The following is a 27,493-nucleotide window of genomic DNA, read 5'->3' as shown; positions in this document are numbered from 1 at the left end:
GGCGGGTTACATGTAGAGTCCTATTAGGATTAGGACTAGTCTATCTCTAATACAAACCGGATACAAGTCCAGGTCTTAACTCCTTGTAAGATAAATGTTCCTCGTGACTTTCCTCTTAAACCGGCCCACCATTAACATAAACCGGCCTTCTGGGCCTTGGGCCTTGTCATTCATCTGACCCGTCCGCCGGGTCACAAGTGTGTCATAATGTTTCGGCAGGTTGCTTGTAAACCGCCAGGTCAGGGCAGGTCGCCAGTGAATCGCCAAGTGTAAACCGGGTCTCAAGTAAACCGCCAAGTCCAGCCGGGTCACCAATGAGTCTTCAGGCTTGTGAATCGTCATACCAGTGAACCGCCAGACACGTAAATCGCCAATCCTCTGGCGGTTTACCAATGAAACGCCTAGTCCGGCCGGGTTATACTTCCGGCCGGTTTACACCGCGGGGTATATCCCCAACATTAGCCCCCAAGTTTAGCTTGGATTTATCCATGGTAAACTTATGCTGCAAAAATAAACACAAGAACAAATTTGACAGGTTATGCTCTGGGTTAAGAATTCTTGTAAACCGGTACCTGATGATCCTTAAGTCCTTGTCATTTCCTCCTTCTAGAAAATCCGGGTTAACAAGCCAGCTTCATACTCAATTTGTTGACATTGGTTTCTCACAAAGAAACATTGTGAAGAATAATCCACTTGAGTCGGCTTCCAAAGCGCCGGTTTAAGAAATATGGGTCTTGAAATACTTATCTGATATTCAACCGGTTTGAAGATGTAAAACTTGCTTGTTTAATATTACCAAAATGGCCGGTTTCTAAATATTGATGGCACCGGGTCATAATTGTTGTCGACACCGGGTCATGTAATTGATGTTCCTGATTTGCTCATCGTGGAATTGTCACGGCAGATGTCCTTAGTGTCAAGACTTAGTCGCGAGGCCAACGCATCTATGTGGTAGCTTGAGAGGGGTTGAGCGGGATGAGAGACGCGATGTTTTACCCAGGTTCGGCCCCTCACGGTGGAGGTAAAAGCCTACATATTGCTTCATTGATATTGATGATGATGATCACGGTTACAAGAGTGATGTATCTCGAGAGCTATTGTCTAAGCCTAACTTGTCCAACTTGTGGAACTTGTCAATCTTGTCTTGTCTTATCCCTTTTGGGGAGCCGTGCCCCCCTTATATATGTTGGAGGGGCGGGTTACATGTAGAGTCCTATTTGGATTAGGACTAGTCTATCTCTAATACAAACCGGATACAAGTCCAGGTCTTAACTCCTTGTAAGATAAATGTTCCTCATGCCTTTCCTCTTAAACCGGCCCACCATTAACATAAACCGGCCTTCTGGGCCTTGGGCCTTGTCATTCATCTGACCCGTCCGCTGGGTCACAAGTGTGTCATAATGTTCCGGCGGGTTGCTTGTAAACCGCCAGGTCAGGGCAGGTCGCCAGTGAATCGCCAAGTGTAAACCGGGTCTCAAGTAAACCGCCAAGTCCAGCCGGGTCACCAATGAGTCTTCAGGCTCGTGAATCGTCATACCAGTGAACCACCAGACACGTAAATCGCCAATCCTCTGGCAGTTTACCAATGAAACTGTCCGGTCGGGTTATACTTCCGGCCGGTTTACACCGCGGGGTACATCCCCGACAATACCCAATAGTTTCTTTAGGGTATCCTATGAAGACGCATTTTTCTGATTTGGGTTCGAGCTTTTCAGGTTGAAGTTTCTTGACATAAGCATCGCATCCCCAAACTTTCAGAAACGACAACTTAGGTTTCTTACCAAACCACAATTCATATGGTGTCGTCTCAACGGATTTCGACGGAGCCCTATTTAAAGTGAATGCTGCAGTCTCTATAGCATAACCCCAAAATGATAGCGGTAGATCGGTAAGAGACATCATAGATCGCACCATATCCAATAGGGTGCGATTACGAAGTTCGGACACACCATTACGATGTGGTGTTCCAGGCGGCGTGAGTTGTGAAACTATTCCACATTTCCTTAAGTGCGTGCCAAATTCGTGACTCAAATATTCTCCCCCATGATCTGATCGTAAGAACTTGATTTTCCTGTCACGTTGATTCTCAACCTCACTCTAAAATTCCTTGAACTTTTCAAAGGTCTTAGACTTGTGTTTCATTAAGTAGAGATACCCATATCTACTCAAGTCATCAGTGAGGGTGAGAACATAACGATAGCCACCGCGAGCCTCTACACTCATTGGACCGCACACATCAGTATGTATGATTTCCAATAAGTTGGTTGCTCGCTCCATTGTTCCGGAGAACGGAGTCTTGGTCATTTTGCCCATGAGGCATGGTTCGCACGTGTCAAATGATTCATAATCAAGAGACTCCAAAAGTCCATCTGCATGGAGTTTCTTCATGCGTTTGACACCAATGTGGCCAAGGCGGCAGTGCCATGGGACTATCATTATCAACCTTACACCTTTGGGCATTCACACTATGAATATGTGTAACATCACGTTTGAGATTAAATAAGAACAAACCATTGACCAGCGGGGCATGACCATAAAACATGTCTCTCATATAAATAGAACAACCATTATTCTTAGATTTAAATGAGTAGCCATCTCGCATTAAACGAGATCCAGATACAATGTTCATGCTCAAAGCTGGTACTAAATAACAATATTGAGGTTTAAAACTAATCCCGTAGGTAAATGTAGAGGTAGCGTGCCGACGGCGATCACATCGACCTTGGAACCATTCCCGACGCGCATCGTCATCTCGTCCTTCGCCAGTCTCTGTTTATTCTGCAGTTCCTGTTTTGAGTTACAAATATGAGCAACTGCACCGGTATCAAATACCCAGGAGCTACTACGAGTGCTGGTTAGGTACACATCAATAACATGTATATCACATATACCTTTGGTATTGCCGGCCTTCTTATCCGCTAAGTACTTGGGACAGTTCCGCTTCCAGTGACCGTTTCCCTTGCAATAAAAGCACTCAGTCTCTGGCTTGGGTCCATTCTTTGGCTTCTTCCCGGTAGCTTGCTTACCGGGTGCGGCAACTCCCTTGCCGTCCTTCTCGAAGTTCTTTTTACCCTTGCCTTTCTTGAACTTAGTGGTTTTATTCACCATCAACACTTGATGTTCCTTTTTGATTTCCACCTCCGCTGATTTCAGCATTGAATATACCTTGGGAATGGTCTTTTCCATCCCTGCATATTGAAGTTCATCACAAAGCTCTTGTAGCTAGGTGGGAGCGACTGAAGGATTCTGTCAATGACCGCATCATCCGGGAGATTAACTCCCACCTGAGACAAGCGGTTGTGCAACCCAGACATTTTGAGTATGTGCTCACTGACGGAACTATTCTCCTCCATCTTACAACTGTAGAACTTGTCGGAGACTTCATATCTCTCGACCCGGGCATGAGCTTGGAAAACCATTTTCAGCTCTTGGAACATCTCATATGCTCTGTGTTGCTCAAAACGCTTTTGGAGCCCCGGTTCTAAGCTGTAAAGCATGCCGCACTGAACCAGGGAGTAATCATCACTACGCGTCTGCCAAGCGTTCATAATGTCTTGTTCTGCTAGGAAAACAGGTGCTTCACCTAGCGGTGCATCAAGGACATATGCTTTCCTGGCATCTATGAGGATAATCCTGAGGTTATGGACCCAGTCCATGTAGTTGCTGCCATCGTCTTTCAGCTTGGTTTTCTCAAGGAACGCGTTGAAGTTCAGGGCAACATTAGCGTGGGCCATTTAATCTACAAGACATATTGCAAACAGTTCAGACTATGTTCATGATAATTAAGTTCATCTAATCAAATTATTTAATGAACTCCCACTCAGATAGGCATCCCTCTAGTCATTTGAGTGATACATGATCCGAGTCAACTAGGCCGTGTCCGATCATCACGTGAGACGGACTAGTCATCATCGGTGAACATTTTCTGTTGGAAATATGCCCTAGAGGCAATAATAAAAGGATTATTATTGTATTTCCTTGTTCATGATAATTGTCTTTTATTCATGCTATAATTGTGTTATCCGGAAATCGTAATACATGTGTGAATGCATAGACACCAACATGTCCCTAGTAAGCCTCTAGTTGACTAGCTTGTTGATCAACAGATAGTCATGGTTTCCTGACTATGGACATTGAATGTCATTGATAACGAGATCACATCATTAGGAGAATGATGTGATGGACAAGACCCAATCCTAAACATAGCACAAGATCGTATAGTTCGTTTGCTAGAGTTTTTCCAATGTCAAGTATCTTTTCCTTAGACCATGAGATCATGTAACTCCCGGATACCGTAGGAGTGCTTTGGTGTACCAAACATCACAACGTAATTGGGTGACTATAAAGGTATACTACGGGTATCTTCGAAAGTGTCTGTTGGGTTGACACGGATCAAGACTGGGATTTGTCACTCCGTATGACGGAGAGGTATCTCTGGGCCCACTCGGTAATGCATCATCACAATGAGCTCAAAGTGACCAAGTGTCTGGCACGGGATCATGCATTACGGTACGAGTAAAGTGACTTGCCGGTAACAAGATTGAACGAGGTATTGGGATACCGACGATCGAATCTCGGGCAAGTAACGTACCGATTGACAAAGGGAATTGTATACGAGGTTGCTTGAATCCTCGACATCGTAGTTCATCTGATGAGATCATCGAGGAGCATGTGGGAGCCAACATGGGTATCCAGATCCCGCTGTTGGTTATTGACCGGAGAGCCATCTCGGTCATGTCTACATGTCTCCCGAACCCATAGGGTCTACACACTTAAGGTTCGGTGATGCTAGGGTTGTAGAGATATGAATATGTAGTAACCCGAAAGTTGTTCGGAGTCCCGGATGAGATCCTGGACGTCACGAGGAGTTCCGGAATGGTCCGGAGGTGAAGAATTATATATAGGAAGTGCAGTTTCGGCCATCGGTGAGTTTCGGGGGTCACCGGTATTGTACCGGGACCACCGGAAGGGTCCCGGGGGTCCACCGGGTGGGGCCACCCATCCCGGAGGGCCCCATGGGCTAAGTGGGGAGGGGAACCAGCCCATAGTGGGCTGGTGCGCCCCCCTTGGCCCACCCCATGCGCCTAGGGTTGGGAACCCTAGGGTGGGGGGCGCCCCACCTGGCTTGGGGGGCACTCCACCCCTTGGCCCCCCCCCCCCCCCTAGGAGATCCCATCTCCTAGGGCCGGCTCCCCCCCTAGGAGCCTATATAAAGGGGGGAGGGAGGGGCAGCCGCACCCTTGAGTCTTGGCGCCTCCCTCTCCCCTACTACACCTCTCCCTCTCGCAGTAGAACGGCGAAGCCCTGCTGTAGGTGACCCCTGCATCCACCACCACGTCGTCGTGCTGCTGGATCTTCACCAACCTCTCCTTCCCCCTTGCTGGATCAAGAAGGAGGAGACGTCACGCTGACCGTACGTGTGTTGAACGCGGAGGTGACGTCCGTTCGGCGCTAGGATCTCCGGTGATTTGGATCACGTCGACTATGACTTCCTCATCCCCGTTCTTTGAACGCTTCCGCGCGTGATCTACAAAGGTATGTAGATGCAATCCGATCACTCGTTGCTAGATGAACTCATAGATGGATCTTGGTGAAACCGTAGGAAATTTTTTGTTTTCTGCAATGTTCCCCAATAGTGGTATCAAAGCTAGGTCTATGCGTAGTTCCTTTTGCACGAGTAGAACACAATTTGTTGTGGGCGTAGATGTTGTCAACTTTATTGCCGCTAGTAGTCTTATTTTGCTTCAACGGTATTGTGGGATGAAGCGGCCCGGACCAACCTTACACGTACGCTTACGTGAGACCGGTTCCACCGACTGACATGCACTAGTTGCATAAGGTGGCTGGTGGGTGTCTGTCTCTCCCACTTTAGTTGGAGCGGATTTGATGAAAAGGGTCCTTATGAAGGGTAAATAGAAGTTGACAAATCACGTTGTGGCTTTAACGTAGGTAAGAAAACGTTCTTGCTAGAACCCTCTTGCAGCCACGTAAAACTTGTAACAACAATTAGAGGACGTCTAACTTGTTTTTGCAGCAAGTGTTCTGTGATGTGATATGGCCAAAGTTGTGATGAATGATGAATGATATATATGTGATGTATGAGATGTTCATGCTATTGTAATAGGAATCACGACTTGCATGTTGATGAGTATGACGACCGGCAGGAGCCATAGGAGTTGTCTTTATTTTTGAATGACCTGCGTGTCATTGAGAAACGCCATGTAAATTGCTTTACTTTATTGCTAAACGTGTTAGCCATAGTAGTAGAAGTAATAGTTGGCGAGCAACTTCATGGAGACACGATGATGGAGATCATGATGATGGACATCATGGTGTCATGCCGGTGACAAGATGATCATGGAGCCCCAAGATGGAGATCAAAGGAGCTATGTGATATTGGCCATATCATGTCACTATTATTATTTGATTGCATGTGATGTTTATCATGTTTTTGCATCTTGTTTACTTAGAACGACGGTAGTAAATAAGATGATCCCTCATAATAATTTCAAGAAAGTGTTCCCCCTAATTGTGCACCGTTGCGACAGTTCATTGTTTCGAAGCACCACGTGATGATCGGGTGTGATAGATTCCAACGTTCACATACAACGGGTGTAAGAAAGATTTACACATGCAAAACACTTAGGTTGACTTGACGAGCCTAGCATGTACAGACATGGCCTTGGAACACAGAAGACCGAAAGGTTGAGCATGAGTCGTATAGAAGATACGATCAACATGAAGATGTTCACCGATGTTGACTAATCCGTCTCACGTGATGATCGGACACGGCCTAGTTAACTCGGATCATGTTATACTTAGATGACTGGAGGGATGTCTATCTGAGTGGGAGTTCATTGAATAATTTGATTTAGATGAACTTAATTATCATGAACTTAGTCTAAAATCTTTACAACATGTATTGTAGATCAAATGGCCAACGTTGTCCTCAACTTCAACGCATTCCTAGAGAAAACCAAGATGAAAGACGATGGCAGCAACTATACGGACTGGGTCCGGAACCTGAGGATCATCCTCATAGCTGCCAAGAAAAATTGTCCTACAAGCACCGCTAGGTGACGCACTTGTTCTCCCTGCAGAACAAGACGTTATGAACGCTTGGCAGACACGTACCGATGATTACTCCCTCGTTCAGTGCGGCATGCTTTACAGCTTAGAACCGGGGCTCCAAAAGCGTTTTGAGAGACACGGAGCATATGAGATGTTCGAAGAGATGAAAATGGTTTTTCAAGCTCATGCCCGGGTCGAGAGATATGAAGTCTCCGACAAGTTCTTCAGCTGTAAGATGGAGGAAAACAGTTCTGTCAGTGAGCACATACTCACTATGTCTGGGTTACATAACCGCTTGACTCAGCTAGGAGTTAATCTCCCGGATGACGCGGTCATTGACAGAATCCTTCAGTCGCTTCCACCGAGCTACAAGAGCTTTGTGATGAACTTCAATATGCAGGGGATGGAAAAGACCATTCCTGAAGTATTTGCAATGCTGAAATCAGCAGAGGTAGAAGTCAAAAAGGAACATCAAGTGTTGATGGTGAATAAAACCACTAAGTTCAAGAAAGGCAAGGGTAAGAAGAACTTCAAGAAGGACGACAAGGGAGTTGCCGCGCCCGGCAAGCAAGTTGTCGGGAAGAAGCCAAAGAATGGACCCAAGCCCGAGACTAAGTGCTTTTATTGCAACGAAAGTGGTCACTGGAAGCGGAACTGCCCCAAATACTTAGCGGACAAGAAGGCCGGCAAAACGAAAGGTATATGTGATATACATGTAATTGATGTATACCTTACCAGTACTCATAGTAGCTCCTGGGTATTTGATACCGGTGCAGTTGCTCACATTTGTAACTCAAAGCAGGAGCTGCGGAATAAGCGGAGACTGGCGAAGGACGAGGTGACGATGCGCATCGGGAATGGTTCCAAGGTCGATGTGATCGCCGTCGGCACGCTACCTCTACATTTACCTACGGGATTAGTTTTGAACCTAAATAATTGTTATTTAGTGCCAAGTTTGAGCATGAACATTGTATCAGGATCTCGTTTAATACGAGATGGCAACTCATTTAAATCCGAGAATAATGGTTGTTCTATTTATATGAGAGATATGTTTTATGGTCATGCTCCGATGGTGAATGGTTTATTCTTAATGAATCTCTAGCGTAATGCTACACATATTCATAGTGTGAATACCAAAAGATGTAAGGTTGATAATGATAGTCCCACATACTTGTGGCACTGCCGCCTTGGTCACATAGGTGTCAAACGCATGAAGAAGCTCCATGCAGATGGACTTTTAGAGTCTCTTGATTACGAATCATTTGACACGTGCGAACCATGCCTCATGGGTAAAATGACCAAGACTCCGTTCTCAGGAACAATGGAGCGAGCAACCAACTTATTGGAAATCATACATACTGATGTGTGCGGTCCAATGAGTGTTGAGGCTCGCGGTGGCTATCGTTATGTTCTCACCCTCACTGATGACTTGAGTAGATATGGGTATGTTACTTAATGAAACACAAGTCTGAGACCTTTGAAAGGTTCAAGGAATTTCAGAGTGAGGTTGAAAATCAACGTGACAGGGAAATCAAGTTCCTGTGATCAGATCGTGGAGGAGAATACTTGAGTCACGAATTTGGCACACACTTAAGAAAATGTGGAATAGTTTCACAACTCACGCCGCCTGGAACACCTCAGCGTAATGGTGTGTCTGAACGTCGTAATTGCACTCTATTAGATATGGTGCGATCTATGATGTCTCTTACCGATTTACCACTATCTTTTTGGGGCTATGCTTTAGAGACTGCCGCATTCACTTTAAATAGGGCTCCGTCGAAATCCGTTGTGACGACACCGTATGAATTATTGTTTGGGAAGAAACCTAAGCTGTCATTTCTAAAAGTTTGGGATGCGATGCTTATGTCAAGAAACTTCAACCAGAAAAGCTCGAACCCAAGTCGGAAAAATGCGTCTTCATAGGATACCCTAAAGAAACTATTGGGTATACCTTCTACCTCAGATCTGAAGGCAAGATCTTTGTTGCCAAGAATGGATCCTTTCTAGAGAAAGCGTTTCTCTCGAAAGAAGTAAGTGAGAGGAAAGTAGAACTTGATGAAGTATTACCTCTTGAACCGGAAAATGGCGCAACTCAAGAAAATGTTCCTGAGGTGCCTGCACCGACTAGAGAGGAAGTTAATGATGATGATCATGAAACTTCATATCAAGTTGTTACTGAACTTCGTAGGTCCACAAGGACACGTTCCGCACCAGAGTGGTACGGCAACCCTATCTTGGAAATCATGTTGTTAGACAACGGTGAACCTTCGAACTATGAAGAAGCGATGGCGGGCCCGGATTCCGACAAATGGCTGGAAGCCATGAAATTCGAGATAGGATCCATGTATGAAAACGAAGTATGGACTTTGACTGACTTGCCCGTTGAGTGGCGAGCCATAGAAAATAAATGGATCTTTAAGAAGAAGACAGATGCGGATGGTAATGTGACCATCTATAAAGCTCGGCTTGTCGCTAAGGGTTATCAACAAGTTCAAGGGGTAAACTACGATGAGACTTTCTCTCCCGTAGCGAAGCTGAAGTCCGTCCGAATCATGTTAGCAATTGCTGCATTCTATTATTATGAGATATGGCAAATGGACGTCAAAACGGCATTCCTTAATGGATTCCTTAAGGAAGAATTGTATATGATGCAGCCGGAAGGTTTTGTCGATCCTAAGAATGCTGACAAGGTGTGCAAGCTCCAACACTCGATTTATGGGCTGGTGCAAGCATCTCGGAGTTGGAACATTCGCTTTGATGAGATGATCAAAGCGTTTGGGTTTATGCAGACTTATGGAGAAGCCTGCGTTTACAAGAAAGTGAGTGGGAGCTCTGTAGCATTTCTCATATTATATGTAGATGACATACTTTTGATGGGAAATGATATAGAGCTTTTGGACAGCATTAAGGCCTACTTGAATAAGAGTTTTTCAATGAAGGACCTTTGAGAAGCTGCTTATATATTAGGCATCAAGATCTATAGAGATAGATCAAGACGCCTCATAGGTCTTTCACAAAGCACATACCTTGATAAGATATTGAATAAGTTCAATATGGATCAGTCTAAGAAGGGGTTCTTGGCTGTGTTTCAAGGTGTGAAATTGAGCTCAGCTCAATGTCCGACCACGGCAGAAGATGTTTCAAGGTGTTTCAAGGTGTGAAATTGAGCTCAGCTCAAGGTATGAAAACAAAGTATGGACTTTGACAGACTTGCCCGATGATCGGCGAGCGATAGAAAACAAATGGATCTTTAAGAAGAAGATGGACGCGGATGGAAATGTTACCATCTATAAAGCTTGACTTGTCGCTAAGGGTTATCGACAAGTTCAAGGGATTGACTACGACGAGACATTCTCTCCCGTAGCGAAGCTAAAGTCCGTCCGAATCATGTTAGCAATTGCCGCATACTATGATTATGGGATATGGCAGATGGACGTCAAAACGGCATTCCTTAACGGGCATCTTAAGGAAGAACTGTATATGATGCAGCCGGAAGGTTTTGTCGATCCTAAGAACGCTAACAAAGTATGCAAGCTCCAGCAATCCATTTATGGGCTGGTGCAAGCATCTCGGAGTTGGAATATTCGCTTTGATGAGATGATCAAAGCGTTTGGGTTTATGCAGACTTATGGAGAAGCCTGCGTTTACAAGAAAGTGAGTGGGAGCTCTGTAGCATTTCTCATATTATATGTAGATGACATACTCTTGATGGGAAATAATATAGAATTTCTGGATAGCATTAAGGCCTACTTGAACAAATGTTTTTCAATGAAGGACCTTGGAGAAGCTGCTTATATATTAGGCATCAAGATCTATAGAGATAGATCGAGACGCCTCATAGGTCTTTCACAAAGCACATACCTTGATAAGATTTTGAAAAGGTTCAAAATGGATCAGTCCAAGAAAGGGTTCTTGCCTATGTTATAAGGTGTGAGATTGAGCTCGGCTCAGTCACCGACCACGGCAAAAGATAAAGAAGAGATGAGTGTCATCCCCTATGCCTCAGCCATAGGTTCTGTTATGTACGCCATGCTGTGTACCAGACCTGATGTAAACCTTGCCGTAAGTTTGGTAGGTAGGTACCAAAGTAATCCCGGCAAGGAACACTGGACAGCGGTCAAGAATATCCTGAAGTACCTGAAAAGGACTAAGGAAATGTTTCTCGTTTATGGAGGTGACGAAGAGCTCGTCGTAAAGGGTTACGTCGATGCTAGCTTCGACACAGATCTGGATGACTCTAAGTCACAAACCGGATACGTGTATATTTTGAATGGTGGGGCAGTAAGCTGGTGCAGTTGCAAGCAGAGTCTACATGTGAAGCGGAGTACATGGCAGCCTCGGAGGCAGCACATGAAGCAATTTGGGTGAAGGAGTTCATCACCGACCTAGGAGTCATACCCAATGCGTCGGGGCCGATCAAACTCTTCTGTGACAACACTGGAGCTATTGCACTTGCCAAGGAGCCCAGGTTTCACAAGAAGACCAGGCACATCAAGCGTCGCTTCAACTCCATTCGTGAAAATGTTCAAGATGGAGACATAGATATTTGTAAAGTACATACGGACCTGAATGTAGCAGATCCGTTGACTAAACCTCTCCCTAAAGCAAAACATGATCAACGCCAGAATTCCATGGGTGTTCGATTCATCACAATGTAACTAGATTATTGACTCTAATAGAAGTGGGAGACTGTTGGAAATATGCCCTAGAGGCAATAATAAAAGGATTATTATTGTATTTCCTTGTTCATGATAATTGTCTTTTATTCATGCTATAATTGTGTTATCCGGAAATCGTAATACATGTGTGAATACATAGACACCAACATGTCCCTAGTAAGCCTCTAGTTGACTAGCTTGTTGATCAACAGATAGTCATGGTTTCCTGACTATGGACATTGAATGTCATTGATAACGAGATCACATCATTAGGAGAATGATGTGATGGACAAGACCCAATCCTAAACATAGCACAAGATCGTATAGTTCGTTTGCTAGAGTTTTTCCAATGTCAAGTATCTTTTCCTTAGACCATGAGATCATGTAACTCCCGGATACCGTAGGAGTGCTTTGGTGTACCAAACATCACAACGTAATTGGGTGACTATAAAGGTATACTACGGGTATCTCCAAAAGTGTCTGTTGGGTTGACACGGATCAAGACTGGGATTTGTCACTCCGTATGACGAAGAGGTATCTCTGGGCCCACTCGGTAATGCATCATCACAATGAGCTCAAAGTGACCAAGTGTCTGGTCACGGGATGATGCATTACGGTACGAGTAAAGTGACTTGCCGGTAACAAGATTGAACGAGGTATTGGGATACCGACGATCGAATCTCGGGCAAGTAACGTACCGATTGACAAAGGGAATTGTATACGAGGTTGCTTGAATCCTCGACATTGTGGTTCATCCGATGAGATCATTGAGGAGCATGTGGGAGCCAACATGGGTATCCAGATCCCGCTGTTGGTTATTGACCGGAGAGCCATCTCGGTCATGTCTACATGTCTCCCGAACCCGTAGGGTCTACACACTTAAGGTTCGGTGACGCTAGGGTTGTAGAGATATGAATATGCAGTAACCCGAAAGTTGTTCGGAGTCCCAGATGAGATCCTGGACGTCACGAGGAGTTCCAGAATGGTCCAGAGGTGAAGAATTATATATAGGAAGTGCAGTTTCGGCCATCGGGAGAGTTTCAGGGGTCATCGGTATTGTACCGGGACCACCGGAAGGGTCCCGGGGGTCCATCAGGTGGGGCCACCCATACCGGAGGGCCCCATGGGCTAAGTTGGGAGGGGAACCAGCCCATAGTGGGCTGGTGTGCCCCCCTTGGCCCACCCCATGTGCCTAGGGTTGGGAGCCCTAGGGTGGGGGGGCGCCCCACCCGGCTTGGGGGGCACTCCACCCCTTGGCCGCCGCCCCCTAGGAGATCCCATCTCCTAGGGCCGGCGCCCCCCCCCCTAGGGGAGCCTATATAAAGGGGGGAGGGAGGGGCAGCCGCACTCTTGAGTCTTGGCGCCACCCTCTCCCCTGCTACACCTCTCCCTCTCGCAGTAGAACGGCGAAGCCCTACTGTAGGTGACCCCTGCATCCACCACCACGCCGTCGTGCTGCTGGATCTTCATCAACCTCTCCTTCCCCCTTGCTGGATCAAGAAGGAGGAGACGTCACGCTGACCGTACGTGTGTTGAACGCGGAGGTTCCGTCCGTTCGGTGCTAGGATCTCCGGTGATTTGGATCACGTCGAGTACGACTTCCTCATCCCCATTCTTTGAACGCTTCCGCGCGTGATCTACAAAGGTATGTAGATGCAATCCTATCACTCGTTTCTAGATGAACTCATAGATGGATCTTGATGAAACCGTAGGAAATTTTTTGTTTTCTGCAACGTTCCCCAACATTTTCATGTTGATCGTATCTTCTATACGACTCATGTTCGACCTTTCGGTCTTCCATGTTCCGAGGCCATGTCTGTACATGCTAGGCTCGTCAAGTCAACCTAAGTGTATTGCGTGTGTAAATATGGCTTACACCCGTTGTATGTGAATGTTAGAACCTATCACACCCGATCATCACGTGGTGCTTTGGAACAACGGACCTTAGCAACGATGCACAGTTAGAGGGAACACTTTCTTGAAATTATTGCGAGGGATCATCTTATTTATGCTACCGTCGTTCTAAGAAAATAAGATGTAAAACATGATAAACATCACATGCAATCAAATAGTGACATGATATGGCCAATATCATTTTGCTCCTTTTGATCTCCATCTTCGGGGCGCCATGATCATCATCATCACCGGCATGACACCATGACCTCCATCATCATGATCTCCATCATCGTGTCTTCATGAAGTTGTCTCGCCAACTATTACTTCTACTACTATGGCTAACAGTTAGCGATAAAGTAAAGTAAATACATGACGTTTATGTTGACACGCAGGTCATAAATAAATTAAGACAACTCCTATGGCTCCTTCCGGTTGTCATACTCATCGACATGCAAGTCGTGATTCCTATTACAAGAACATGATCGATCTCATACATCACATATATCATTCATCACATCCTTTTTGCCATATCACATCACACGGCATATGCTGCAAAAACAAGGTAGACGTCCTCTAATTATTGTTGCAAGTTTTATGTGGCTGCTATAGGTTTCTAGCAAGAACGTTTCTTACCTACGCGAAAACCACAACGTGATATGCCAATTTCTATTTACCCTTCATAAGGACCCTTTTCATCGAATCCGATCCGACTAAAGTGGGAGAGACAGACACCCGCTAGCCACCTTATGCAACTAGTGCATGTCAGTCGGTGGAACCAGTCTCACGTAAGCGTATGTGTAAGGCCGGTCCGGCCCGCTTCATCCCACGATGCCGCCGAATCAAGATAAGACTCGTAACGGTAAGTAAATTGACAAAATCGACACCCACGACGGCTTGTGTTCTACTCGTGCATAGAAACTACGCATAGACCTAGCTCATGATGCCACTGTTGGGGATCGTAGTAGAAATTTAAAATTTTCTACGCATCACCAAGATCAATCTATGGAGTCATCTAGCAACGAGAGGGAGAGGAGTGCATCTACATACCCTTGTAGATCGCGAGCGGAAGCGTTCAAGAGAACGGGGTTGATGGAGTCGTACTCGTCGTGATCCAAATCACCGATGATCCTAGCGCCGAACGGACGGCACCTCCGCGTTCAACACACGTACGGAGCGGAGACATCTCCCGCGCCTTGATCCAGCAAGGAGGAGGAAGAGGTTGAGGAAGAGAGCTCCAACAGCAGCACGACGGCGTGGTGGTGGTGGAGCGGCAGTACTCCGGCAGGGCTTCGCCAAGCTCTTAACGAAGGAGGAGAGGTGTTGGGGAGGGGAGGGGCTGCGCCTTTGATGTGGTGTGCAGACCTCCCTTTTCCCCTCTATTTATAGGGGAAGGAGGAAGGGGGACGGCCCCCTTTAGATGAGATCTAGAGGGGTGCGGCGGCCAAGGGGGTGGCTTGCCCCCCAAGCAAGGGGGGCGCCCCCTCTAGGGTCCCCCCCCCCAACCCTAGGCGCATGGGCCCAAGGGGGGATGCGCCCAGCCCACCTGGGGCTGGTTCCCTTTCCTCTATGTCCCATGAGGCCCTCCAAGAGAGGTGGCCCCTCCCGGTGGACCCCCGGAACCCCTCCGGTGGCCCCGGTACAATACCGATATGCCCCCGAACCTTTCTGGTGACTGTATGACAACTTCCTATATATAAATCTTCACCTCCGGACCATTCTGGAAATCCTCGTGACGTCCGGGATCTCATCCGGGACTCCGAACAACATTCGGTAATCACATACAAGTCTTCCTAATAACCCTAGCGTCATCGAACCTTAAGTGTGTAGACCCTACGGGTTCGGGAACCATGCAGACATGACCGAGACAACTCTCCGGCCAATAACCAACAGCGGGATCTAGATACCCATGTTGGCTCCCACATGTTCCATGATGATCTCATCGGATGAACCACGATGTCAAGGATTCAAGCAATCCCGTATACAATTCCCTTTGTCAATCGGTACGTTACTTGCCTGAGATTCGATCGTCATTATCCCAATACCTCATTCAATCTCGTTACCGGCAAGTCACTTTACTCGTTCCATAACACATCATCCCGTGACCAACCCGTGGTCACAATGAGCTCATTACGATGATGTCTTACCGAGTGGGCCCAGAGATACCTCTCCGTTCATACGGAGTGACAAATCCCAGTCTTGATTCGTGCCAACCCAACAGACACTTTTGGAGATACCCGTAGTGCACCTTTATAGTCACCCAGTTATGTTGTGACGTTTGGCACACCCAAAGTATTCCTACAGTATCCGGGAGTTGCACAATCTCATGGTCTAAGGAAAAGATACTTGACATTAGAAAAGCTTTAGCAGACGAACTACACGATCTTGCGCTATGCTTAGGATTGGGTCTTGTCCATCGCATCATTCTTTTAATGATGTGATCCCGTTATCAATGACATCCAATGTCCATGGTCAGGAAACCGTAACCATCTATTGATCAACGAGCTAGTCAACTAGAGGCTCACTAGGGACATGTTGTGGTCTATGTATTCACACATGTATTACGATTTCCGGATAACACAATTATAGCATGAACAATAGACAATTATCATGAACAAGGAAATATAATAATAACCATTTTATTATTGCCTCTAGGGCATATTTCCAACAGTGGTCTTGTCAACCATCAACACTTGGTGCTTTTTCTTGATTTCTACCTTCGCCAATTTCAGCATCGCGAAGAGCTTGGGAATCATTTCCGTTATCCCTTGCATATTATAGTTCATCACGAAGTTCTAGTAACTTGGTGATAGTGACTAGAGAACTCTGTCAATCACTATCTTATCTGGAAGAATAACTCCCACTTGATTCAAGTGATTGTAGTACTTAGACATTCTGAGCACATGCTCACTAGCTGAGCTATTCTCCTCCATCTTGTAGGCAAAGTACTTCTCAGAGGTCTCATACCTCTTAACATAGGCATGAGTCTAAAATACCAATTTCAGCTCTTGGAACATCTCATATTCTCCGTGGCATTCAAAATGTTTTTGAAGTCCCGGTTCTAAGCCGTAAAGTATGGCGCACTAAACTATCAAGTAGTCATCATACTGAGCTTGTCAAACGTTCATAACATCTGCATCTGCTCCTGCAAAAGGTCCGCCACCTAGCAGTGCATCAAGGATATAATTCTTCTGTGCAGCAATGAGGATAATCCTCAGATCACAGAGCTAGTTCGCATCATTGCTACTAACATCTTTCAACATAGTTTTCTCTAGGAACATATAATAAATAAAACGAGGAAGCTATACGCGAGCAATTGATCTACAACATAGATATGCAAATACTATCAGGACTAAGTTCATGATAAATTTAAGTTCAATTAATCATATTACTTAAGAACTCCCACTTAGATAGACAATCCTCTAGTCATCTAAATGATCACGCGATTCATATCAACTAAACCATGTCCGATCATCACGTGAGATGGAGAAGTTTTCAATGGTGAACATCACTATGTTGATCATATCTACTATATGATTCATGCTCGACCTTTCGGTCTCAGTGTTCCGAGGCCATATCTGCATATGCTAGGCTCGTCAAGTTTAACCTGAGTATTCTACTTGTGCAAAACTGGCTTGCACCCGTTGTATGTGAACGTAGAGCTTATCACACCCGATCATCACGTGGTGCCTCGTCACGACGAACTGTCGCAACGGTGCATACTCAGGGCGAACACTTATACCTTGAAATTTAGTGAGGGATCATCTTATAATGCTACCGACGTACTAAGAAAAATAAGATGCATAAAGGATAAACATCACATGCAATCAAAATATGTGACATGGTATGGCCATCATCATCTTGTGCCTTTGATCTCCATCTCCAAAACACCGTCATGATCTCCATCGTCACCGTCATGACACCATGATCTCCACCATCTTGATCTCTATCAACGTGTCGTCACATGGTCGTCTCACCAACTATTGCTTTTGCAACTATTGCTATCGCATAGCGATAAAGTAAAGCAATTATATGGCGCTTGCATCTTATGCAATAAAGAGACAACCATAAGGCTCCTTCCAGTTGCTGATAACTTTTACAAAACATGATCATCTCATACAACAATTTATATCTCATCACGTCTTGACCATATCACATCACAACATGCCCTGCAAAAACAAGTTAGACGTCCTCTACTTTGTTGTTGCAAGTTTTACGTGGCTGCTACAGGCTTCTAGCAAGAACCGTTCTTACCTACTCATTAAAACCATAACGATTTGTTTGTCAAGTGTGCTATTTTAACCTTCAACAAGGACCGGGCATAGTCAAACTCGATTCAACTAAAGCTGGAGAAACAGACACCCACTAGCCACCTGTGTGCGAAGCACGGCGGTAGAACCAGTCTTATGAACACGGTCATGTAATGTCGGTCTGGGCCGCTTCATCCAACAATACTGCCGAATCAAAGTATGACATGCTGGTAAGCAGTATGACTATTATCGCCCATAACTCTTTGTGTTCTACTCGTGCATATAACATTTACGCATAGACCTGGCTCGGATGCCATTGTTGTGGAACGCGGTATTTCAAAAAAATTACCTACGATCACGCAAGATCTATCTAGGAGATGCATAGTAACGAGAGGGAGAGAGTGTGTCTACGTACCCACGTAGACCGAAAGCAGAAGCGTTTAGTAACACGGTTGATGTAGTCGAACATCTTCATGATCCAAGTACCGAACGTACGGCACCTCCGTATTCAGCACACGTTCGCTCGATGGCGTCCCTCGAACTCTTGATCCAGTTGAGGCCGAGGGAGAGTTCCGTCAGCACGACGGCGTGGTGACTAGGGCGGTGATGATGAAGTTACCGACGCAGGGCTTCGTCTAAGCACTACGACAATATGACCGAGGTATAAAACTGTGGAGGGGGCACCGCACATGGCTAAAGATCAGCTTGTGTGTCTATCGTGTGCCCCTTGCCCATGTATATAAAGGAGGGGGAAAGAGGAGGCCGGCCTAGGAGGGGCTCGCCTGTAGGGGGAGTCAAACTAGGATTCCCAATCCTAGTTGGAGTCTCCTTCCTTTTCCAAGAGGGGAGAGAGGGAAAAAGTAGGAGAGTGGGAAGGAAAGAGAGGGGGGCATCGCCCCCTCCCTAGTCAATTTGGACTTGCCATGGGGGGCGCGCGACCACCCCTTGAGGCCCCTTTCTCCTTTCTCGTATGGCCCATTAAGGCCCACTACTTCCCCCGGTGAATTCCCGTAACTCTTCGATACTCCGAAAAATACCTGAACCACTCAGAACCTTTCCGATGTCCGAATATAGCCTTCCAATATATCGATCTTTACGTCTCGGCCATTTCGAGACTCCTCCTCATGTCCGTGGTCTCATCCGGGACTCTGAACAAACTTCGGTCATCAAATCACATAACTCATAATATAAATCGTCATCGAACGTTAAACGTGCGGACCCTACGGGTTCGAGAACTATGTAGACATGACCGAGACACATCTCCGGTCAATAACCAATAGCGGAACCTGGATGCTCATATTGGCTCCTACATATTCTACGAAGATCTTTATCGGTCAAACCACATAACAACATATGTTGTTCCCTTTGTCATAGGTATGTTACTTGCCCGAGATTCGATCGTCGGTATCATCATACCTAGTACAATCTCGTCACCGTCAAGTCTCTTTACTCGTTCTGTAATGCATCATCCCGCAACTAACTCATTATTCACATTGCTTGCAAGGCTTATAGTGATGTGCATTACCGAGAGGGCCCAAAGATACCTCTTCGACAATCAAAGTGACAAATCATAATCTCGATCTATGCCAACTCAACAAACACTATCGAAGACACCTGTAGAGCATCTTTATAATCACCCAGTTACGTTGTGACGTTTGATAGCACAATAAGTGTCCCTCCGGTATTTGGGAGTTGCATAATCTCATAGTCATAGAAACATGTATAAGTCATGAAGAAAGCAATAGCAATAAACTAAACGATCATAGTACTAAGCTAACGGATGGGTCTTGTCCATCACATCATTCTCTAATGATGTGATTCCGTTCATCAAATGACAACACATGTCTATGGTTAGGAAACTTAACCATCTTTGATTAACGAGCTGGTCAAGTAGAGGCATACTAGGGACACTTTGTTTGTCTATGTATTCACACATGTACTAAGTTTCCGGTTAATACAATTCTAGCATGAATAATCAACATTTATCATGATATAAGGAAATATAAATAACAACTTTATTATTGCCTCTAGAGCATATTTCTTCAAAAAAATCATAGTAGAAGTGAGAGTGGGAATTTTTAGGGAATTTGTCCGCCTCACACGGTAATATGATGGGTGGTCGGCAGGGGTGATTTGCGCGTTCTCTCGTACGCGTGTGGGTGTGAGCGAGCCTCTCGCATTACTGAACTCGAACGATCCTTTGCATCACTGAACTCGAGCAATTGATGTGAGACTCGATCGATTGATCGTTGCTTGTGCATGTATGTAGTTTGTTGGCCCAGTCGATGGAGTCTCTTGCTAACCTCTGCAGTTGGTGTGTGTGGTAGGTGCGAGAAGCCTGGATATGTGTGAGTCGTTGCGATCGTGCGTGGTAGTGTAGGAGGCCCCGGTTGATCCCCGTTCTTCTTAGGGCATGTACAATTGTTGACAAGATAGTCTTATCTTAAGTCTTGCATATAATTTAGAGATGATAAATAAAATTAAACCCATTAAGAGGCGCTAGAATGGTAGCCAACCAGTCATGCCATGTGGCGCATGCTGGTTGGTCACGGTGAGAAACGTTTTTTTAGAGTTTTTTAAATGCTAGGGAGACTCTTTTTTGGAGAAAAGTTTTTCTAGGTTTTTACCTTTTTCTTTTAAGATGATTGTGATGTCCATGTGATGCAAGAATATTTTTTTTTTAAAATGACATGATGGTGAGGTGCGCATAGCTGCCTCGCAAGCGGCCCGCAATGGCGGGCCCCAACCACTAGTGTCTACAATGGGTCATCGCTTAGTCTTATCTTCAATAACTTGTAATTCCTAAAAACATGGTGAGACATATTGAGCTAAGAGATCATCTCGAATTCTCTTAAATAAGAGAAGACAAACCCTTTTTTATGAATTCTCCCTCCTCCACATCATCATTTATCCTACATGGCACTCTTAAGATAGCACCATTGTACATGCCTTTATGTGCGAGTGTGTAGTGGGATTGATTTCGGAAAACCTAATGTCCAACTGCCTGGATCTGATCATTTATCCTACGTGGCACTCTTAAGACAAACAAGGTTCGGTCTGAAAACCTAAAAACCTGATGTCAGATTTTTTTAACGATTTCAGAAAGAAAAAAAATCTCACTCCACTGCCTGGATCCCGTGCCCCCTTGTGCGGTCCGGCCGCCTCCAACAGCAGGGATTTTCTAAAGAGTAGCGTCTTTGGCCTTAAAACAGCGGGATTTACGGCCGATCTCCTCTGCCCAGCTGACCCTGCCTCTTTCTCCGATCAACTCTAAGCTGCACACGGTTGATGGTAGCAAGGCAAAAAAGAGCAGAAAGGAGCCAACACAGCGCAAGAGCTCCCTGCAAAACACACTGAAACAGCCAAAGTCGGCACGAGCTGTCACCAGCCAAGTTTGGAGTATAAAATTGTTTACAAATCAACCGAGCAAAAGCACAAGCAAATGGCACAGCCACACCATAAAAGGAAACAGTAGCGCAATACGTGTTTTACCCTCACTTATCGCAAATACAGCAGAATATGTTCTCAGACACTGGTAGAAACATTTTTTTTTGGAAGATCCAGGCTCACTTGCTTTTATGGTTCTCACACACTCGTAGAAACACATTAGAAATTACTGGATTGCTTCTGTATCAAGCATTGCAAAGAACAAGTAGACTCCCTTGAAGACATCGGGGCGTTATGAACGGCTAGAAAGCGTCTTCTGCCGTTCTGCGGAACCGGTAGTTATCAGCATATGTTTGGACTGGAGAGATGCATTTTTCCTCCTCACTGGCCTTGATGCGAGTTAACTCTCACTTGGTAATAAGCTGCATCAGGAGAAGAAGGCATTGATCAGTAAACTGCATTGAGCGAAAATCCATACATTTCTGAATAGGAAAATGGGACTGCAGGCTGCAACGAGAATCAAGAATTTGTCATCGCATCATATACAGAGTTTCAAAGTGCAGGTGTTGCATGTAGTGAGCATGATGCACGAGGCACTTCGGTTAGCTAGAACATTCTAGTTGTACAAGGGTTAGAAGTGAACAAATAACCTGAAAGACGCATTTAGCTAACTAAGCACGCTCTCGCCCAACTTGCATCAATTTTGCGAATTTGCAATGCCCTTGGATCCTAGATATAGGCAGTGATAAATCCTAGTAACACAGGAAGGCAATTTGATACTGCGGCGATTAATTTCAGTATACATGTACTCACAGCTAATGTTAAAAAAAACATTGAAAACTATTATCGCTCAACTGTCCTTCACGTGTTTGCTACTGTGCAAAATGAATTCAAGCAAGCAAGACACAGAAATGAAAGCATTGACCATGAACCAGAAAAGTGCAAAAGATGAGGTGTTATCACTAGGTCGCCCAACATACGCAGCTACAGACGTGTTATATCGTTGTGAGTACATCAGAAGAATGCAAGAACAAATGAACAAAATCTGGGAAGGAACTAGTGTGAACTTCTGTGAGATGTAAACACACGTACCATGTGGAAAGAGAGACCCCACTCTCTTACAACTGAGTCGGAAATGAACAGGAGGGTGAAGGTTGAAGTGTAAGTGACAACATATCTGTGCCTCTGCTCACAGGCTGCTTAGGATCCTCCATCTCTGGGCAATCGTAAATGCCCACATACTTTATTTTTGCAACTGCCTTTGCTCCGCCAATTGACACGAGGTCTGGACAACCCGAGATATACAATGCATCAAGCGAAGCGAGATCACTTCTGTAGACGCTGAGTGGAATGGATGTTATACTTGGACATCCAATCAAAGCCAGTTCAGCCAAAGATTTGAGGTTTTGTAGGCAGCTTGAAAACCAGGAGGAAATATCCCCACATCGAACTAAGTGGAGCTTTTTTAGGGATGATGGTAACACTAATTCCCTTGGCCATTTGAGACTAGGGCAATCATGAAGCAACAGATCTTCAAGGGAAGGAAAACTCCCAGGCCTTTCACCAAAAAGGAACTGTAACTTGCCACAATTCCTAACATCAATCTTTCGAATGGCAGGCAAACATAGTTCTGTTAGAAGACCATCAAGGGTTGCCAGGTTCTCACAATTGTCAATGATTAGGAATGTAAGGGATTTGAATGCCCTAATTGGTGGTTGTCCTTGTCCAACAGATGTAAGAGATCTGCAGTTTGCAATGTGCAACTTTTGTAGAGCTGGAAGATTCCACATTTGGGGATGGATGGTCGTGACATAGTCACTTGATAAATAGAACTCGATGAGGGAGCAGCACTGCATATTGTTTGTGAGATTCCCAGAACTTTCCAGTTTGAGTGTCTTGAGGGAGTGCGCCACCAAACTTCTCGAGCGGATATTTGGACAACCACACACTTCTAATCTTTCAAGGGAATGAAAACCACCTAACGTTACAGTTCGTAATGATTTTAACTGGTGGCAACCAGCAATCCTTAATCTCTTGATGGCAGGCACATAAGCTGGACACAGAAGTTGTTCGACGCTTCGTAGATTTCGACAGTAAAGAATGGCTAGCTCTTCCAAGGACGGCAAAGTACCAATCTCATCATTATTGTTGTCAACTGGCACAGCTGGCATCTCACTTAGGTTTCTATGCTGCTGAAACCAATTTGGAAGAGACACATCTGGATAACCTTTGAGGAACAGAGATTCCAGACAGGTGGGAGACTGTAGGGCTTGAAGCACTCCTTTGTCCTCAGGAGAGGACGCCAAAGACCATGTCAGTTCCAGTCTGCGTAGATACTTCTTATCCTTCAGTTTAAATTCTGTAGGATAACAATTGCTCACAGAACCAAGATTGCATATGTTCATATGTCCATCAAATTGGTTCAAATTCTTTATCAACTTCATTTCGAACCGATTGGTTGCATCGATATTCAGAGTGCGCCCTGCATAATATTCAAATCCTCGTGATTTAAATCTCCGTAAACTTATCAACTTACTAAAGTCACAGGGCAAGCTTTCTAACTTGCACTCCTTCGCGTATAATCTCTGCAGATTATAGAGGGAGCAAAATGCTGAAGAAAAGCTCTTGAAAGCACAAGCCTTGGAGATTTCAAGATGCCGAAGATGCTTCAAGTTGGCAATACTGTCTGGCAACTCATTTGAAGAGGCCCAAAAAAGCACACGCAAACGCTGAAGCTCACTACACCAACAGTCCATTATAACTGCAGCTTCATTCCCAAAAGACATGTCACAAATTAGCGTATGCAGCTTTGTGTGCTTGCTTAGGCTCAACAAGTTGGGAGTGCTCAAGTCTCTGCTTGGGAGTATGTACAGATGACGAACATTCTGGGGAACCATTTGGAAGTCCCTCATATTTCTTATGGTGAAGCAGTCGTGATCTGACACTAGCTTTGCCATGTCATGCAGCAAGTCATGGATTATGTATGTACCGCTAACATTTTGAAAGAAGGACCTATTTACAAGGTCCTCAAAGTACTGATGGCCAATATCTTCAAGTGGAATGTCGCCTTGAGGCTCCACAAAGCCTTCTGCTACCCAAATTTCAGCTAAACGGCCCTTTTCAAATTTGTGATCTTTGGCGTATAGAGCACAGAACGAGAAGCATCTCTTCAAGTGGAATGGCAAATATATATAGCTCAACCGAAGGGCTGGCAAAATATCAGTTTTCTCTTGTTTCAACTTCCAGAGTTCACTCTCTAGTATATTGTTCCAATGTGTTGTATGAAGGGCTCCATTGTGCGCACTCTATCAGCAACATCTGGAAATCTTGTTGTGACCAACATCATACTTCCCTGTACCACATTTTTTAAAGAATCATAGAAGTCTTTCCAACGCTGCAAGGCATCATCCCACACGTCATCAACAACAATCAAGAACCTTTTATTGCTCACACTGTCAGAAAGAGCATCTTGAAGAGAAGCTAAATGATCATGTATTCAGTCCTGCATGTATTGTCCATTTTCCGGAAGCGGATTGTATGGCATCTTTAATTAATCTCTTCACATCAAATTCATCTGCACAAATCCAGATTATTAACTCAAAGTAATCTTTCACATGTTGATTATTGCATATATGTTGAGCCAGAGTGGTCTTTCCAACGCCCCCCATTCCAACTATTGGCAAAACAGGAATAGCTGGTGTTCTTGATTCATTACTAACATGGTTTGATGCTGATGTGCTTGTTGATGCATTGACTGCGCTACTTGCTCTCTTGCGTTTTGAACAGGCCCTTCCTTTACTTTGAGGTACACCGAGAAATCCCATCACCTCCTCCAGTTCCTTGTCACGACCAAATTTTTTTTTCATTCGGGAAAGGAGTAGTGTCTGGCCTAACTGATTTGTCGAACCCTGGTGTCACTCCATATAACCCCATTTTCTCTAGCTGACCAGAAATACTATTCAACCTCTCTTGGATATCATTCACTTTGTTGAAGCTGCCTTGTACGGTAGTCTTGTAGAAGTCAATAAAAGCAGAATGACTTGCATTGCCCTCTACCTCCATCTTTAGCTCATGCCATCTGAACTCATCAAGAAGATCATCAGCATCATTCACTGCATCTTTGAGGTTGGGAAGGAGCTCCGCGACACGGCCTTCGTGGATCCTCCACTCTGCTTGGTCAATAAGACTGTACATTGCCGGAAGAGTATCCCTAAGACGTTGTAAGCCACTCTGCAAGTGCAATACTTCATGATGAATACTTTCCTCCTGTGTTGCAGACCACCGGGAGCGCAGATACGAAATAGAAGATCCAGCCCACTGAAACAAATTGACACATTCATTGAGGCCACTAATGACCCCAATGGCCCGGGATATGCTCATAAAGATTGGAGTCTGGATATCAATTTCTTTGGTCCTGTGGACAAAAAAAGGTATACGCATTGAGCATTCTGGAAGCATACTCGTTCAGAGCAATACTAAAAATACAGAGCAGGTATACGCAAGCAAGCTGGTGTGGTAATCATTTTCTCCACATATGTTTCCATCAGAAGGAAGTTCCCCTTGGAGTTGTTTTCATGGATAGTTTCATCAGCAAGTAGGGATAAATCATAAACATGGAAATGAAGTTTAAGCGCATCCTTGCAACTAATTAAATAAGAGTTTTTACTTTGTTTCTACAAAGAGGTGACCATAGGAAAAACACAACATAATATGCAGATAGTGAAAACAAGTATTGTGACTATTTCTTACAGCTACCTAATGCTATATAGCCTGACAAAAAAAGATAAGACTGAAACATGTGTTGTATTTTTAGAGAAGTGCATCATCTCTAATTCTTAACTTTGTACGGTATTAATCATTTCCATATGTATTCAGTTTGAATCTTTGTGTGTTCTCCTGCCTTATGAAGCTTGGCAGCGTTCAGCCTCAGATTTAAAAGAATGTGCAAATAAAAAGCGCATAAATAGAGTAGAAGAGGGAAGACCCGACATACGTGGAGGTAGAACTCGAGGTACGGTGAACGGTGAGGCCACGCTGCTATCCCTTTCCGCTGTCAGCCAACATCATTTGCAGATCAATCGACTGAAAGATACTGGCTTGCACAGCCGGATCTACTCACAGTCACCAGTATGTAGATAGTAGATCCTGAAAAATAAAGGTCAATGATATTTACTCGCTGATAATTTGAAGGAAAGTGAAGCCAAATTCTTCAAAATCCGTATTTCAGTACCAGGCAACTGATTGGCGACTCGAGATGGATGGAAGGGAAAGAGGGAACTGCGGTTGCGATCGACTGGATTTGACTGGATGATGTAGACACCTTTGGGTTCCTGCTAAACCATTGTGAAGAAAAATTTCAGCGTATTCTTGTGAATAAATCAAACTTTTTGCTCGGCATGACCATGGTACCGGTCGAGTTGACTGAGTCAACTGTGCTTAAAATAATACAGAAACCCTAACCCACCAAGCTTATCGACGAGGCAGTATGAGGAGGAGAAGGCCGGCCACTGGACGCAGCTCGCCTGCTCCGGTGAGAAGCTCCCTCTAACGGCACGAGGTCATGCGCCACTAACGCAAGTACAAACCTAAACCGATATACAAGATCGGCCCGAGCTCCCCTCCCATTCCCACTCCAGGCGGCGGCGCCGCCGGAGGAGGAGAGGGCAGGCGGGGTAAAGTGGTAAACCGATCTGACTCTCAAACGAAGTAGAGAGCCTCGCAAAGTCGCAATGCCCTCTTTACAACGATCCATTAAAAAAGGAAACCGAAATAAAGAATGCAGCTGAGCTCAGGTGGCGCTTACCGGGTGTGGCTAGATCGACGCAAGCCAAACGCGGTGGTGCTGCTTCCGGTAGTCCGAAGACGGTCAGGAAAACCGCCGCCGCCGCGCGCCGCGTGTCGGCTACTTCGATCGCCGTCGCACCGGCACAGCAAAGAGGAATGGAGGAGGAAGCTGAGGGGAAAGTGAAAGGCAAGTTCACAAGGAGACCCACACGAGTGAAGTCGCCGTCAACGGTCACGGACGTACTGTAGAAGACTAAATTGATTGATTAATAAAAAATGATTAGTTGTACTTTTTGCATGCTTTTGAATATTCGTCATTATCCCTCTCGCAGACAACATAGGCTCCGAGCCACAATGTCATTTTACCACTCCAAATATGCCATTTCCAAAACAAAAAAGAAATTACCACTCCAGGTATGACAGTCGCTTTGTAGGTTGTGTTCCTTTTTC

General features: G+C 45.1%; 1 pseudogene; it reads right to left on the bottom strand.

The window, feature by feature from the left end:
- Positions 1–21,205: 21,205 nt before the first annotated feature.
- LOC123063377 (putative disease resistance protein RGA1) lies at positions 21,206–27,237 on the bottom strand (annotated as a pseudogene).
- Between the last annotated feature and the right edge of the window lie 256 nt (positions 27,238–27,493).

The sequence above is a fragment of the Triticum aestivum genome, chromosome 1A, assembly GCF_018294505.1.
Source record: "Triticum aestivum cultivar Chinese Spring chromosome 1A, IWGSC CS RefSeq v2.1, whole genome shotgun sequence".
Taxonomy (NCBI): Eukaryota; Viridiplantae; Streptophyta; class Magnoliopsida; order Poales; family Poaceae; genus Triticum; species Triticum aestivum.
The sequence above is the reverse complement of the archived record's forward strand: the minus strand, read 5'-3'. Positions and strand labels throughout refer to the sequence as shown.